Here is a 16229-nt window from a genome sequence, read left to right as displayed (position 1 = left end):
TGTTGTCGGCCTTTAGGCAGAACCTAAAGACATGAAATGGCAGATGCTGTGGCGTTCCCTAGACTTAAGGGAGACACTGACAACGATAGAGTCATCATGCCTTGTAAGGTGCAACACATTAAGTTAACCATCAACAAGGTCCTGGATTGACACCTGATGCACAGAGGTTGGAGATTCGTAGGGGAGGCTGTGTTTCAGGGTTTCGCTGACAGTCAGCTTAATGGTATGATGGCCCCTTAAATATGATGGTGGATGTGCTTGAGATCGGCTGGGGTGTAACCTACAGTCCATAGGAGTGGATGATGCGGGAAAAACACTAGGAGGTGATCTCAGCTGGGAAACCCGAGGTGGTCAGGAAACATGGACAGAATGAGCGGCATCAGGGAGATTGGTAGGGTGAGAGTTTCTTGGTGGGTTGATTACTAAAAATGTCCTTTTACCCAGCTGGGGAAAACATTTTCCTCTTGTGTTAGATGGCATCCTGATTGGTTGCTTTTGTAGACCGATGGAATCAAGGCAATCAGGCTTTGGTTTGTACTTGTGTGGTTTAGTTTTAAGATGCACCTTATTCTCCCCTAACCCCCATCCCATTTGCATTCCTTTTGAGCTGCTGCATGTATCAGTGTTGCTTTGCCAGTGTTTCTTCATTTAGTAATATATGTTGGGTTGATGTGAAGATCTTGGGGGAGAGATACTGAAGTGGCTTTTGGTGTGAGATGAAGTCCCCTGCCTGCTTCTGAGGTTAGTGGTTGGGGTGGTCACTGAGGCCAGCTGTGTGATGTGCCAAGAGGGGGTATATGGAGGACCCCCTGTACCTTTAAGCGATGCCCCAGGGTATAACTCGTAGCAGTGAGCTGTTGCCCAATAGGCTAACATTACATCTTTTGATCGGCCTACAGGAGTAAGAAAAAGTATAAGAATGTATTTTTTTGAGGAATTGGCTGGTTTTTGATTTTTCGGTGTGCAGTGCAGCGAAGACATGGAAGGCTACACAAGGGCCTTTCTCCTGGCAACACACAGAATGCCACTGTCCTGTCCATGATGGCAGACGAACATTATGAGAGTTCAGTCCACATTCCCATTGCCACCAAGTGTGCTCAAACATAAGGAGTTGACTATTATCTGCAGGTCCACCCACTCACAGTAAGCATGGCTCAGAGGGAGTGCTAAGCCTCAATATAAGTCATAAACCACTTTGTCACGACTAGATGTCCTAGTTTAACATAGACCTTTCAATTAGCTATTAGCACCATGGCTGCCTCCAAACCCGTGTCCAGGACCGGGTAGTCGGAATGGGGACTTACCGGGTCAGTCCAACCTTGGAGGACCCGGTAAGTCCCCGTTCTGAAAACCATTCCCCATTCCCAGTCGAGCCCCCATAGGGCTCAATGGAAATGGGGAAGGAGCTAATTACGGGTCCGCAAATAGCGGGCCTGTTATTAGCTCCCTAGTCCCTTAGCGGGTCCCGCTAAGGGCGGCTTGTAAAACCAGCCGGCCCTAGTGGAACCCGCTAAGGGACCTCGGAATGTGGCGGTAGGGGGTTAATGGCACTGGCATCCTTACCGGTGCAGTTAACCCCCTACCACCGTACTCGTAATGAGGCCCAAAGTCTTTGTAGGCCGCTGGCACAAGAACGCCAAGATGAAGAGTAGGCAGAGAGACCTATCCCAAACAGCACAAGGGCGAAATATAAGACTGATGGTATAAATCTGATATATGGAGGAGCCGTATGAGTTCCAATCCAGTTCCAAAGAATTCAGCAAAGTCAAATCGAGGCCAAAAGTTCCACGAAAGTTCCAAGTAAGTTCCAAGTCACCAAAGCAGCAGGGGAATCCAAAAGATTCCAGGGAAGTATAATCCAAAGTCCAGTAACCAAAAAACAAAAACCAATTCACCAAAAAGCAGTCCAACAATTCAAAAAGTCAAGGTCCAGAGATGCATAGCAGGAATCACGGAAAACGAAGCAAGCCACACGCCACAACAGCTGAGATGCACAAGGCTGTTTGCCGGCAGCTTAAATAACATGGTGTTCAGTTTCGAGGCTGTGGCGTACTCATATCATGTGAGGGGGTCATGATCTTGTGACCACCATTATCCTACATTGCGGGTATTTCCAGCCGTCGTCATTGGGCAGTGTCAGCCAGTCGCCAAGGCAACTGCCAGCAGCGCTGCACTGTGCGGGGGTAGTGCAGTGCTCCAGGAGCTGCAGAGAAGCAATGGCGGGCCGGGACAGGATGCCAGGTAAATGCGTAACACCCTGTGCTTCAGTGTGGATATTAGGTGTTGGCAAGAAAGACACAGAGGATTCAGGATGGAGGAGGTTGTGGTTGAGAGAAAGGTTGTGGAAGGACTGTGGATACAGAAGGCTGGTTGGAGTAAGGTCTAGGAAGAATGGAAGAAGATACAGAAGAAGGTTGGAAAGAACATCGAAGAGGAGGTGGTAAGGAGTTGAGGTTGTAAGGAGGTTATGAGAGAACATTGGAGAGGAAGTTGGCAGGAGGTGTGAGGAGGTGGTTGGAAGAAGTTGAGAGGAGAGTGGTGAACAGAATATTGGAGAGGTGGTTGTGGGGAGGACGTTGTAATGAGTTGCCGGGAGTGAGAAGGAGAGAATGCCAATGGATGATGTAGGAAACCATAAGGAAAATAACAGTGAGAATATCGAGAAGGAGGTATGAGGAATTGTTACACGAGGGGTTGGGGTGGAAACAATGAGGTACAGGAGGAGGGACAGGGAAGTGGAGAGCTGAAGGAGAGAATCCCTTAGGTTTGCCTTTGCAAAGCATGAAGTAGGAAGATGAGGTCAGAATTTCAGGAAATAGAGGTAGGACCCTGGGACAGGGACATAGCAAATGAAAGTGAGAAGAGGGAGGCAGAATAGTAATCCTCTTCTGAACGCTCTGGGGTTATGCCATTTCTTACCAATCTCCAGCTTCAGCCTCTTGGAAGGTCTTGAATGCACATGGACCTGGCGATAACTGTGAGGATCCTCCTGCAACATCAAGGATGAGAAGCAGAAGACGTGTCAGGGACACTTAAAAAGCCAAGGACTGTTAGTGACTGTGTATGAATTACCCTCTCTGAGAAGAGAGCCGAGAATGAGATTTGCAAAATGAAGAACTGTCGAACCCAAGGAGAATTAAACACAATAAGGCCCACTGGACAAATGCCCCTCTCTAATGCCCAACAACTGCATCAACACTCACACACAAAGAGAGGGAACCTCCTAATATATGTAACCAAACAACTAGGTAAATGTCACTATCAACAGACTCTAACCTTTCTCATAGAGTGACTAAACCTAGTCCGCTGGAACAAAACGAAGGTCTGGTAATTATCCCAGAGATATGTGGGTTTTTGTCATTTTGTCCTGAAGAAGGTGGTTTAACAAGCTGAATGCCGGTTGACGTTGTATGGGAATGAGCAGAAATAGATGTGCTTATCCACAAAATAATCCCTCTCATGGTTTATTGTAGTATAGAGATCAGAAGAGAGTTGTTTGGTAACAGCTCATTGTTCAGAGGGTGTTCCGTTTCACAATTCTGTTACAAGGTTTTTGAGCTGGACTCTTTTTTTTGGTAATAGATAGACTGGGCAGTACATTAATAAAAGAGGTTGAAGGCACAAGTCCTAGTTTCTATTGTTTAAATGGTGTAAATGAAGAGGTTCTGAGGACTTACATTGAGGTAGTAGACAATCAGGGAGAGTCCTAGATGTCTTTTTTTCACCTAGATAGGCGGCTCAACAGTGCAGACTAGGTTTAGCCACTCTATGAGAAAAGGGACATTTACCTAGTTGTTAGGTTAAATAAATTAGGAGGTTCCCTCTCTTTGTGTGTGAGTGGTGAACCCAAGGAGAAGCCATCCTGCAGTTGATGTTGTTGAACATTGCTTATCATCCCTTATTGGGGCCAATCCTATACATATCCACAATAAATGTAATCAAATCTCTCATTGTCTGCCTGTTGTTGATCTTACTTTGTTTCGTGACAGGCGTTTGGTGGATATACATTAAGGTTTTGCTGCTTGTTCCACTGCGGTCAACGTTTTGGGTAAAACTGAAAAAAGATTTGGCAAAAACCACAAAAAACAGGGGGCATGATAAATAGGCTCTTTCAACCGTACAAGTATCACCTGGCTTGAAGTCCTTCTTTCTTGCATTAAGAAGCCTTTCTGCTCAACTGTGAACCCACTCTCTTTTAGATTTGGAAGGCCTGTCCCCTGTTGGCTCTTGACTTGTGATGCCTATTACTTGGCTAGCGGGGTCCCACTGTCGGCATGGAATTCTACATTCTCCTGACTTGCAATGCCTCTCTCTGCCCAAATACAAAGGGAAGGCTACAGTGACCCCTTTCATTGCGGAAATGACTCCATTTTGGTTTGGTATGCCCTACTCTTCACTTTGGATTCCCCTCTCTTTATGAAGCATGCGCTCCTTGGCTTGGCCGTGTCCTCTCTTTTGACTCTGGATGTTTTCTCAATTGGCTTAAGATACCTCTCGGACCATTAAAGATCTTTTATTTGTATTTTTAGTGTGAGCTATCCCTCTACCTTGGCTTTGAATGGGACTATATTTTCTTGGGGCACTACTATCTTAGCCTGGGGTTGCCGCTGTACTGGCTTGGGATGCTCCTCTTTCTGAGGTTGGGTTGCCCATTTTCGGTTTTGGTGCACATATTTTGCTTTTTTTAATTTTTTTTTATTTTTGCATTTAGTTTATATTGAATCAAGAACAAACTTTGCACATTTAACGAAAGCAAAAAAAACAAACAAGGAAAAAAAACAGAAAAGATATCATATTTTACAAAACTATAATAGCAAAAGTATTGAATTAAAAAAAATCATGTGTACAAAACATATATATGATCATACAGTATAAAAACGGGTACAGGTGACTACCTAAAGATTTTGCTTTTACCAACATCTTGGTATGACGTGTGTAAAAATAGCATTGCTTGAATAGAAAAGTATGCATGAATAGAAATATGTCCAGTTTGTCCAATCTAGAGGAGATGTGAACTATTATATTGTGGCAAGTGATTCCAGAGACTGCATTCGTGAGCCACATCACAGCCCGTTTTTGCATTTTCATTGGCGAAGGGAAGAGAAACACACAGTCGTGGAGGTACTGGGGAGATTTTGGTTCAAGAATTGCCACTGCGTACCCGGAACGCCACTTATGCCTGACTTCAAAATAATGGTACAGCTTCTTAAATCCTCAGCGGCTGCCCCACAACATCTCATTAAATATAGTAACCCACTGGAGACTGTAAAGCAGCCACAAGTGAGAACACTAATCAGATCAGAGAATACACCAGTTAGAGAACGATTGGAAATGGGGAGTAACCAATCACAGAGAGACAAGAGATAACAGGGAACATCCATCAGAAGTAATATTAGACAACCAAAATAATGAGAAACTGCATAAAAGAAATGAGTTATGAGCAATTAGTGTCATAGACCGGGCTACAGACCTGAAGGCCGAGAGAGGAGAGAAGGAGGGTCAGAGATGAAAGACAAAGCTTGTTGGGTGCTATGCCCCAGACACTGAGACAGCCCAGACAAAGACTACCAGGCGGTTGCTGGAAAGGAGCAGCACGGCATGACACAACCAAGAGCCTGCTGAAGCCTTCATCTAGACCAAAGAGAAATAAACCTGAGTGTTTAATGAGGTCTCTGTCTCAGACACCGGCTGAGCAAAGAAGTAGGCCAAATAAACCAGACAGCCTGAAAAGAGCTATATTTCAGGCACTGGTTGAGACCAGACCAAGGCAGGAGAGGGAGACTTGACTGACTGCTGGGTTACATCTCAGAACACTGGCTCTTGCCAGTGTAATGAAGTCAGGTATCAGAGGTTGGGAATTGTGATGAGGGAGGCCGGGGGGACCTGTGGGAACTGGGCCATGGTATATTGAGGATACCCTAGAGCTTCTTCCCCATTACCAACCTCATAAAAAGACCATCCACAACCGTCCAGCCACCAATAGGATGAGGCACTTAAGCACTGGGCAGCATAGACAGCAGTCACAATCTGTGAACGAAGACCGTAAAGATAATACAGAAGATGGAATCCATGTGAGTGCGGTCCATAGAATAAGCGCAGATGTGATTGTGATCTCATCCAGCATTCAATATCAGAGGAGAGCCTGGGGAAGCCACGGGTAGATGCAGGACTAGGAACATCCAAGGGATTCAGGATATACAACCTCCGACTAGCGGGAACCATGGCAGATAAGGTGGCTGCCGTATCTGGGTCTCCTGATCCCATGATGGCAATTGCACCATTCAAAGTCTTGATTTACGGACTGGCAACACCCCAAGCAAATACTATTTGATACACCTAGGAAAGATAAGGGCCCATTGCCCTTTGCCCAATCACATGCACCCACCATCAATAGGGCCCAGGTAGACCCATTTCAACCCCCACTGCCCAATCCCATTATGAGTGCAAGTATAAAAGAAGGCAACAGGAGGTCCACATCAAGGGAGTTTAGAGACAGGTCCATTGCCAGGAGGTGTGTGCAGGAAGCAAAGAGAGATCGAAGTGTTAAAGGAAAGAGATGGGGGAGGGCAAGAGAAGGAGGAAACACTAGGGAGAGGAAGGAGTTGGAGGAGGGCAAGAGAAGAGAGGAGGAAGAAGGAAATATCCTCTCCCAACTCTTCCATCCATCAAATCTTCTCCTTGGGATTTAGGTTTGGGTTTGTGGTACCACATATGTATACGTTTTAAAATGATGTATTTCTAAGATTATATGAGTTTTAAGGTGGAGGGTTAATAATTTGCACTGTTGCTTTGATCATTCGTTAGATAGGATGTATAACTAATGAGTGGATTATTTATTGAAAATAAAATAATTTATGTGCTTGAAAACAATTGTCTTTGCATACTGATTTTCAATTGATTCTATGTACATGAGGGCTATGGAATTTATAAAATGTAAAAGAGATTCCAAGAGTGAGGGGTGTGGAATTTGTAAAATTTAAAAGACATCCCATTGTAAACGGATTAAATGTTGGTATTGTTAACATGAATTTATTCTACCTTCGGGAACATTGTTTGTGATTATTGTTCTGAAAATACGGCTTTCCCTCATAAGAGTTTATCCTCAATTCATCTAGACAAAGTTAATAAAGGTTCTGATACATAATTCTGTTTCGAGGATTTATTGGGTCCGTCACACATCTCACTCCATCGATAAAGAGTTGTTTGTGGGACCAGTACCTAGGACCCCATCTCAGTCGTTGACACAGCTATTGGAACCACATCCCCACATGACAAATGATCTGTAAGACTCTGGCTTTCTCCCTCTCTTGGTGCTGGTGGCTCATGTGGGACTACTTCTCCTGCTGCTCTCTGGCCTGTTGTGTTTTAGTATGCTCCTGATCTCACCCTCTGGTTTGCATCTCTCTGCCTGCAGTGCATCAGCCTGCTCTGGGCTCTCTACCCTGCCTGTCCCAGGTCTGAAGTTCTCCCCAATGTGCTCACAGCTGGTCTTATATATGTCCGATTCGCTTAACTTCTTCTTCTCACTATTTTGTACTGATCTATTGCCAGCCTCTTCTCTTTGGGGCCTTTGGATTTTACAATGATCAGCCATTCCCAATTCCCCAATTCCTATTTGCCTGCTATTTCAAGTCTAAGATGCTATGAGCTTTCACATTTTTGGCAAACATCCTTGATGTCAGGTGGAAGTCTTGCCTTGCGATCTCGATCCTGAGCTCCATGTGTCACTTCTCTATCCACTCCCATGGCAGACCCAGCATCACCTTCTGGTGCTCTAAGCCGCGTCTGAGTCGGCTCTACTCGGCATTGCTCCATCTTAGCACTTCCCTCTGCAGGTATGTTCTTTGTGACTAGTTTGTGAAGACTTCAATTTACAAGCCGAGACTCATGAGCTGAGGTGGCCATTCTGCCTTCATAGCTCTCTTTTCCCTGAGTGCAAGTGTTTCCATGCTGACTGTGTGGGGACCCACTTGGCATATGGGATCTCACAGACCACATATTCTAGAGCTGTCTTCATAGAATGTTTGATCATGCCCATTTGGCCATCACCTTCTCCAGGCCATGTGTTCCCCAGAGACAACAGCGCAAGTAATGGCAACACCTGTTAGATCCCACCAGGGGATTGCCTTTCATTCTATGTACATACAAGCATTAGCGACTTGGCATGCTCCGTAGAGCAAATGTTTAGCCCTAATCAGTTAGTCTCTTGAGTTTGATGATCACATCACTCAGGTTTTGGTATGGCTATAGATTTGTAGAGGGGCGCTGCAGTTCGCACTCTGCACCCCTGCCAGGTAGCTCATGGGTCTGGCAATGCCCAGGAAGCCTGGCCTTCCTGCGCTGCAACGTCCCACATTGGCCTTTGGACTTCATTACACGTCGCAGGGTGCACATTGAAGGCAGCAAGACCAAACAAAGAGGTGGGACTCGGATGCAGGTGCACCCAGGGGAGTTCAAGGTTGCTGCACCCATTTATAATGGCAGTGGTATTTAGGCCATTCAGGCCACCGCCCTGGTGCCTCTGACTTGGACCTTTGCTTGCACAGCTGAAGTTGTTCACATTAGCAAAACCAGAACTGTGGGCTTTGCCAGTGCTTGTTTATTTTAGGATCAACCCCTCTTTACATGGCACCCACTCTCTCTTGGTAAACTTCAGCTCAGCTTCAGATGCCTTGCCCACTTCTCTGATTGGATTGCCCGTCCTCGGAATGTCCACCGCTCTGAAGTTTTGATGCATACCCCCCTTAGCTTGGGATGCCCCACTGTAGCTTTCTCTCCTAGCTTGAAACCTGTCTTGGAATGTTATTCTCTCTTGGGTTGGAATTCTCTTTCCTCCTAGCTTGGCATCCCCCCTTCCTTACTTTAGGACACCTTTGCTTGAAGTGTCCTCGATTAATAGCACTTTCATAAGTAGGGAAGTCCCGCTCTCAGCCTTGGGTCCCCCCTCTTAATATATCACTTTCATACTTAGGAGGATCAATGCTCAGATTTGGACATCCCACACTTTGGGGGCCTCTCTCTTGGTTTGGGATGTTTCCCTTCCTTGGCTTTAAAAGCTGCTTTCATGACTTAACATGCCCTATTATGTTTTAGTATGCCCCTTCTATTAGCTTCAATTGCTCGTCCATCTCTTGGTTAGCATTGTCCCTCTTCTTTAGTACAGGATTTCCTTGGTTTAAGATGCCACTCTCAGGGCCTGGCATACATCTCTGTTCGCCTGAGATGACCATTTATATTGTCTCACAATGACCCCTCTCTTAGTTTATGATGACAGACCCTCTTTGATCGGTATGCTGATCTGTCTTCACTGTACTGTGTGGGAGTTGTGGCAGACTGTTTTGGAGGCAGGGCAAAGGATTACATAATTACACTTTTTAGAGGAGTTAGGTGGTGTTGGAGGGTTAGCGGTATGTCAGGGCTGTATGGGCAACCCCCATAAATAAATGCAGCGAAACTGAGTCACAGCTGCCACTAAAACGAGGTGGGCCAGATTCACAAAACACATGCCACAAGAAGTAATACTTCCACCTCTATTTATTTGAAGCCAGGAGTTGGTTGTGATGAACATATAATGGTGCTATGGGTTTACCTTTAACTAAACTATAAGTTCCTCTCTGGGAACGAGCTAAGCTTAACAATGCCAGGATTGGTGTAATTGTACACTCTCAGTGTCCAGTGGGGATACAGATCTACCCCAGGCTCTCCAATCTCAACACAATCACAGGGATATAGCAGCTTCCTGGATCACTTCAAAGTCAGAGGAATATAGCACCCAACCACTTCTTTTCCACAAATCATTCTAATAGCTTACTATTTGCACTCCAGCTGGGATAGTGCTTGGCCCACCTCTTCCTGATCCGGGGATGTAATGACCCAGTTAATTCCCAAAGGAGGTAGTTCCCCTCCGACTTGAAATGTATATTGTGCTATATTCACAAATACGCAAAATACCATACCCTACTCACCAGTAAAGGTTAAAACGACCTTATCATTGGCACGTAGTCTTAGTCACTTTAGGACTGTCAGGGGATCCAGCTCATAGGTAATTCAAGACCTCTCTCCTCCTGGGTTTGTGGTCCTATGGTATCCCCGTTGAGTTGAACTTTAGAAATATCTCTCTCTCTCTCTCTCTCTCTCTCTCTCTCTCTCTCTCTCTCTCTCTCTCTATCTCTCTCTATCTCTCTCTCTCTCTTTCTCTCCCCCACCTCTCTTTGCTGTCTCCTGGAAGACTGCTTGTCCCTTTGCCTTGCCTTACTCTGGCCCTGTATAGGCTATGATTTAATGATGCTCATTCTGTAATCTGCTTACTGATTTGATGTGATCACTTCCTAAATATACGGGGCTCTGGGATTGGTTGTCAACAAATGGCATTATTTTCCCCAGTTGCTACAGGTCCACAGCTTGGACCATAAATGAATAGGGTTACAAAATAAGGAACCACCTTTTCGTTCATTCGTTGGTTTCTTCATACCTAACTGGCCATGTGAGGGGTGCATGGTTGGTCAAAAGTTCAAAGCACTGCTCTGTTAAATCGTATTTGAGAGTTTCTATGGATCATTTGATTGTCAAGTATTCCAGCTCCAAATGGGGCAATTCTACTTCTGTTGAAATAGCATTCCACTAATGTAGAGTACGCGTTTTCCTTTCCTCAGACTGCCCCGAGAAGAGACATCCCTTAAACCTTGGAAGCATCGGCTTAGAGGATGCGCACCTGCTAGAAATTGGCCATGGTTACCAAAGGAGGGTTATACATATCCCATTTCGGAAACAAAGACATGTCTTTCTTAGTTTCTTCCCAGATAAGCATACTATGGGGATAGCCTTTTAATATTTCAGGAAAAGAAGGCTGCCATCGTCTGTAAGAGCCTAGCAGCCGGTAGAATGATTGAAGTTCTTTGTTTGCAGTGGGTAAAGGATCCCATTCAACTGCTGACTCTACCGTTTTTGAATCCCAGATGGTTTACTGATAATCTTGCTCGGTTACCCTTGGTGGTATAGGCTGTGAGCACTTCCTGTCTCAAAAGGTATAGAGAAGTGTATGCGTTCTGTCCAATTTATACTACGGATGATGATATTGTCAATTTTGGGGCTAGCAAGCTCTGGCTGTGGCCTCAGCAGATCGTCAATTGGGAGTTTAACAGTGTCTGCAGCACCATGATAGCCAAATGGGAGGGCAGCAAACTGGAAATGTCCTTCTGGTGAGAGAAGACATTTTTCCCTGTCTTCTGACATTAGAGGCACCCACCAATTACCTTTGGTCAGGTTCAAGATATTTTTGCGTAGTTCATAGATCCGTATCACTGCAGAAAAAAGCATACATTTCAGATAAGCCATTAATATTCAAAAATGCAATGCAAAATCTACATGTTTAATAAGTATTGCATGCTAGCATGATAGGCAACCATCATTTGCTGCGGGGCCATTCAGTCATTCCTAGGTTCAGCGCCTTTGCAAACTCTTCTCTCATTTTCTTTCTGTCTTTTGTTATGTGACAGGGCCGCACACCGATTTGTTAGCCAGGGGATGTCCAGATACGATGAGAACACAGTCTACCCATCTTGGATTTCCCAGGAGACATCCTTAGAGTACTCTGCAAGGAAGGGGAGATCTTGTTTGGCAGAGTATGACAACTTAGTGGGAATCTCCATGGTCTTCTTTCCGGTAATGGTAGGAGATCCGGAACTATGAGGGATAGCCATTACTAGAGGATTAGAAACACTTCTCTATATTTCCAACCAGTACACATTATGAACTTGCTCATTCTTCTGCATATCCTGCTTCTCAAATGTGGTAATTTATGTTTCGTAGGACTTTGGTTATATCGCACAGACCATGCCAGTGACCTAATAGCTCATTCTTTGAGCTAAAGAGCAGGAACATCACCTGATCCCGTACGAGAAACGTTCTCCGCTTGGCATCTTGATTATAACTGACTCAATGTCATCCCTCACTTTCCAAGAGATGCTTTTGGACTCCGCTACAGACTTGGGCTATTCACTCTTCGAATGAATTGGACAGTGTCCATCGTGTTTTCCTCCTGCTCCATTTAGCTCTGTCATTGAATCTCTAACACATCTCTGGTGTTTTGATCAGCCATCAACTCAAACAGGGGAGGCCTGTGAGTTTTTTTGTATTGCGGATAATGCCCATGGTATCAGCTAAAGCCAGGTCTTCCAGTTATGATCTGCTAGCTTGCGTAAAAGTCAGTGTGTTCGCAAATATTTCCTGAGAGTTTTTATTTCCAGCTGAAACTTCACTTCATCCATCAGTCTTGATATAAAGCTAGCCCCTTGGTTTGTCAACATTGTGTTAGGAAATCCGACTCTTGAGAAGTGTAGGATTAGATGTTTCACAATATTTTGGGCTGTCCTGGACCAAAGGCAAAATGCCTCGGGATCAGTAGGATGTGCCTGTTCCCACTTTGTGAGGGATCCAAAGGTCCCACGATGTCCATTACAACTCTGTTAAAAGGCACATCAGTGACCAGAAGAGGATGAAAGGTGGTCTTCAGTACATTGGTGGCAGATGTTTTCTGACAGATAAAGCAGGCAGCAAAGTATTCTTACATCTGCCAGTATGTACTCGGCCAAAAGAATCTTGACAAGACGTGCTTTAGTCTTTGCAAGACCCAAATCAGCGATAAGAGAGCTATATTGACCACTGTGTGTTGGAATGGCCAGGGACCAATGGTTGATGTCTGGTTTTCCCATCTCCCTTCGCATTCCGCTGTACCTGATACTCCAATCTGCATTTCCAAATGACGAAGTACCCCAAGCTTTGCAAAACGTCTGATTCAGACATTACGTGTCCAAATATACTCTGCAGAGCAGGGTCATTTCTCTGGTTTGCAGCAAATCCTAGAGGGCAGTTAATTCGCAAACCAACTTGAAATCCCAGAACATCTTGTGCTGGACTGTAGGTGAAAGGAACCCATTTCTTCCCTCTCCCGGTAGGTGCCAGACTGGATCTCTACAGGGTCTTAGGTTTCTCTATTGTCTCACAGATCAGTGATGTAATGCATTGTTCCACCTCCACCAGTTAGGAGTAATTACTATAATTGAGGATTCCATTCCCTGTATAATCTCTGCCAATTAACCTGGCTACTACATCTATGGCATGATCAACAGCCATCCTGATTTTAGGGCGATCCTCTCATATGTCCCCATGGGGAGGGAGATCATTCAATCAGCAGCAATTAGGGTTCCCTTCACAGGGAGCATTACATGTCTCCCTGAGTTATATTGATCAAGGCCTGCTACCAAGTATGTAGCTTGGAGTGTAGGGGCAACCTATTTGATATCCCTTACTATAGGATTCAGTCATCGCCCTTAGACCCAGAGTTGTCTGAGTTAAACGTTGAAGTCAGGTTCAGCCAACCCCACTTCAAACACCATATTGTGGCGGACCAACAAAACATGTGATAAAGGAAGTCAGGTTTCATCCTCAATGTATTTGAAGAAAGGAGTTGGATGGGATAAAAGCCTGATGGTACTAGGGTTTTATCTACAACTGAACTGGCGGTTCCTCTCTAGGAACAATCTAAGCTGAACAGTGTCAGGGTTCTCCATCTAGTAGGGATACTGGTATCCCTTACCTCAACACACTCTCAGGGATATAGTGCCCAGTCACTTTTTGGATTGGTTCATAGTCACAGAGATTAGCAGCCTAGTCACTTCTCGTCTATCCTTCACAGTGATGGGGATATAGGAACTTTCATCTTCACATGGCTATGGAGCTGAATATGCTATTTGCAATCCAGCACACTGCAGCTCGCTCCCTTCTTTGTCCCAGCTTCCTCACGGGGGCACGGTTGTGCATGTTCCTGCATGGATCCCCTCCAACATTTAAGATCCTGCGATGCTTGTTCCCTAGGCACCGTTTTTTCTCCATTAGGCAACCTTGGAGTTTATCTCCCAAAATCTACAGGGCTCTGCACAGAATGAATTCGCCACTTCTTTGGGTGCTCTCCGATCTCACTTGCCACCAGCATTGGCTATGCACATGGCCTTACTATATTTGGACCCAAACTTGCACAACATCCATCTAGGAACTAGGGATAGGGTATTGGGAAGAAGCCAATACATTCTTCTAGGTCAGGGGTCTGCAACCTGTGACCCTCCAGATGTTTTGGACTACAACTCCCATGATACCCCACCATTGACTATGCCGGATACGGTTGATGGGATTTTTTGTTCAAAACATCTGGTGAGCCAAAGGTTGCAGACCCTTGTATCTAGTTCTTCTAGCTCTGAAGCTAAATCACACAATACCTCTATGCAATAGTTTTTCAGCCTGACATTATATAAGATGAAAGCCCATATTCAAATCAGCACTTCTATCACCTCAAAGGTTGCAGTGCAGCCCATACTGCTCAGTCACATATCATCTACGTGAAACCACAAGCAACCCCCAGACATGTTTCTGCTCATTGGGTGACATCAATGTAAGATGTAGTGTGGGTCTCAAGAGGCTCGAGATCCACATCTGGGAATACCCATTACAATCAGGGTAACTTTAAAGTAAAACTGTCCAGAGCAATGCCAGTGCTGATGACTAATGTAAAGCTTTCCAGCCATCAACCTCCAGGTGTGCTTAAGTGACCTCAGACATGGGACTGCAACTTGCATGACCTCTCTCTCTTAGGGAAACTAACTAAAAATATGATTGTTGTTTTTTAGCCCGCTTGATCGATTGCAGAAGGGGACTAGCTATATGCAAATCAGTCATAGTCCTGCAACCAATAAGAGCAGTCCAGTCCTAACTGCTCAGCCACGTCCCCTCTGCATGGAAATGCAAGCAATCCCAGACATGTTTCAACAATGTTGCAGCGTGGCCCTCTATGGTGTAGCGAGCATGGGGCACATGTCTGGACATATCCTCTCTTTCACGTAGGAGGCACACTATAACGCATATATGTGATTTTTCGCATTTTAGGTTGGACTGCATTTTTGGGGTGAGACCAAGCATGATTTGCATATGGTATTACATATATAATATAATCCTAAGGTACTGCACTACAAAGCGTGATATATTCACCACTTCCAGGACACTAGTGATATGAGTCAATGCTAGAGGCATTGCGCACCTAGACCACCAAGGACGATATGCTGCGTATGGCGTGTTTTTAATGAGGTCACTTTCCTCGTTTGCACATTACTCGTGGTTTTCTCCCAATGGTAGGCTTCTTGGATTTTTATATATATATATATATACATATATATATATATATGGTGTATGTTTGGGGGTAGGGGATTGGAGGTGGTGGGGGGCTGGGTGAGGGGGTGGATTCGATGGGGGATTGGGGATAGCCCCCCATTAAAAAAAAGAAATTCTGCAAAAACGACCACAGAGTAAAAGGCACCAGTAATGTGCAAACCAGGAAAGTGACCTTGTTAAAACCACTTAAAACCAGCTGCTGGTGTCCACGTAAAATGCGCCTCCTGTAGAACTGCATGCGCTTCCAGGAGTAGATATCTATTCACCGCCATATCTGCCGTCATTGCTAGGACTGCCTTTTGCATTGGCTCAAAGATATTCTCAGTGAAAATATTCAACACTTGCTGGGGCCTTTCACTGAATGATCCTGGGCTTAAGCACATATCTGCAGAGAATATTGTCCAATGCCCTATTATGAGCCCCGAGGATGGATCCTGGAGTACAATCACCGACCCGTTCCTACAAGGTGTTAATCTTTCATAGCTAATGGCTGTATCACACCCTGTGGCGTATCCAGTGTTATTTTCATTGCACCACTGAAAGAGGTAGTCCTGGGTGTAGGAATACTTATGGATTGTCCGTTATCCTTCACCTATAGAAGGTCTGCTCCCTCTTTCTACCGTGTCCTCTGAAATGCTGTACATTCCTGTGGCAATGTACAGCGAGCGAGCATTCCACATCATCACTGCAGGTTTATAACCAGCATTGATCCCCTTCTCGGGCCAAAAACAGATGCATCTTCATGTGACATATGCTGGATTCCGCCTTAGCTTGGTCATGGACATGTTCCTCCTAACCAGAAACCTTCAAAAACCATGAAAAGCATCATAGGCCACACTCTTAGAGTCTCCTCCCCTGGAGGAGGTACTGGAAGCCAGGTGTTATAGGTGACTATAATCTCACTCCCATTCTTTTATTCAATTACTGCCTCTGGCCTCCCATATACTAGTTTCGCTTTTTTGTTTGTCTTACATACTTGTGCTCAATAATTTATCTCACCGTGCCACAGCTTC

The 16229-nt window shown here is 45.1% G+C and overlaps 1 protein-coding gene and 1 long non-coding RNA gene across 2 annotated transcripts in view; one reads left to right on the top strand and one right to left on the bottom strand.

Moving 5' to 3' along the window:
* LOC138580961 (syntaxin-1B-like) overlaps nucleotides 1–16229 on the top strand; it is a 476327-nt gene that overhangs the window by 28013 nt on the left and 432085 nt on the right. The window lies entirely within an intron of this gene.
* The window catches only part of LOC138580962 (uncharacterized), a 231448-nt gene that overhangs the window by 127119 nt on the left and 88100 nt on the right, over nucleotides 1–16229 (bottom strand). Inside the window, exon 2 of the long non-coding RNA XR_011304381.1 lies at nucleotides 2920–2989. This is a non-coding gene — a long non-coding RNA (uncharacterized lncRNA). The remainder of the gene's footprint in view (nucleotides 1–2919; nucleotides 2990–16229) is intronic.

This window comes from Ambystoma mexicanum, chromosome 3p, assembly GCF_040938575.1.
Source record: "Ambystoma mexicanum isolate Mex_15411 chromosome 3p, UKY_AmexF1_1, whole genome shotgun sequence".
NCBI lineage: Eukaryota > Metazoa > Chordata > Amphibia > Caudata > Ambystomatidae > Ambystoma > Ambystoma mexicanum.
This window is presented reverse-complemented; position numbering and strand designations above follow the sequence as displayed.